We start from the raw sequence: 1919 nt of genomic DNA, 5'->3' as shown, positions 1-1919 counted from the left end.
ATAATAATATATATTAATATATTTATAACAGTTTTCCAAATTATTCTAGCAAAGTCGTTAGCGGATATTAAAAAATGCTTTTCATAACATAAATTTATACAAACGTTCTTTCTTGACATTCCATGCGTAAGATAGAAAGATATTGTATCGACTTGTACTAGCAAATGAAAAATGTAAGTCCAAAGTAAGATTGATTATCAGATAAATCGAGATAGACTTAAGAAAATACAAAGAAGCAAACTTTTCACTTTGTTATACCTTTATTTATTTTTCTATTCTAACAAAGTTCTTCATAAAATAAGTTAAGATAAGCGTTAGTATGTAATAGTGTAAAAAAACTCGAGTAGCTTATATTTGTCACATTTTCGTTGAATGATAAAGTTGGACTTTCTCTCGCACAGAATAAGATATGTAGATTGTATCTAAAATGTTTTCAGTAACAGCGAACGTTGGGGAGGAGGGAAAGGAAGCCGAAATCTCCATGCTGATCCTAGGTCATCAGAAAAGGCCTGCATTCTAGGAATTCTTTCTTCCAGCCTGCTTTTACTATTTCTCAATGCCAGCCACCGATTGGAAACCGTCGAAGAACGGTGTGTGCAGTGGAAAATGGAGAATGCCTGAATAGTTATTTACACACGTGTATAATTCACGTGTACATACGTACACATGCACGTGCCTTTTGACGGTGAAATCTTTTGCCTTCATAATTAGCTTCGTTTTTATACCGTGATCTTTATATCCGGCACGTTTCTCGCCGCGAATTCGAGAAACGCGAAAACTGAATTAAATTCGCGAACTTAGAGAGAAGGATTTTTACGTTATTATCTTTTGATATTAACATCCATGAACAGATATAAATACAATGAGTATTTTTATGCAAAGCAAATCCCAGAGAGTCATAATTTTAATCGAAAATGGAAGCAAAACTGCTGATCGAGTTAGAGCGATTTCAATAAATTCTCCATGAAGTTGATTATATTTATTTAACTTATTGTTATTAACATCTATTTGACTAATCTATTTGACTATATAGATAGAATTATTAATTTTTTTGTTGTTTCGCAATTAAAAAAGTCCTATTGTATTAATTGAAATTTTGATAAATTTTGATAAATTTTAAATTTGACTGAACCAGAAGGGTCAAATCAAACAGTTTAATCAAATATTCCAGTTTAATCAATATTGAAATAATGTAAAATTTAGTAGCAATAACCAGAATATTATAATTCATATAACAATTCATTTTATTTATACTTTCTTGTTAGTGCAACTTTTTGTTAGTACAACTAAAATATTTTTCTCAATGCATATAAAGAAATAAAAAAAGAACAGATCAAGGATCAAACTAGTTATTTTACTTTAAGCAATTTTGCAGTTAAATTAAGCTCGGCTATTTCGAAACATCTGGTTGTATGACGTCAGAAACGTCTTGCAATAAATTGGAATTGCTACATACAATTTAAGTTTTTACTTAAAAATAATTTCATAATCTTGAAACTTATAAAATATGCGACAAATTGAAATATTTGTCTGATATGTCATATAGAAATGTAAATGTATGTATAATTCCTAAAATAATGATACATTTCTCAGCCATCAAAAATTGTCGGTATTTTTTAATAGCTAAGAAATTTATGTATTATATCAAGAATTATTTTATTATTTTTTATAACATGTTTCAATTGCCACATAATTATTAATTATTTTTTATAAAATAAGGATGTGCTAGCACAAAAAAGAACATCTTGAATAACATGTATTAATATCTATCAATTTATCTATCTGTCTATTTTTCTTAAAATATCAAGACAGACCGATTTCAGGATTTAAGGAAAAAAAGTTGTACGTAACAATTAATTTATTGCATATTGTGTCTCATCTCCCATGTTATATGACCGAGCTGGCGCCTCGAAAATTGA

This window comes from Atta colombica, unplaced genomic scaffold (genome assembly GCF_001594045.1).
Source record: "Atta colombica isolate Treedump-2 unplaced genomic scaffold, Acol1.0 scaffold78, whole genome shotgun sequence".
NCBI lineage: Eukaryota > Metazoa > Arthropoda > Insecta > Hymenoptera > Formicidae > Atta > Atta colombica.
This window is presented reverse-complemented; position numbering follows the sequence as displayed.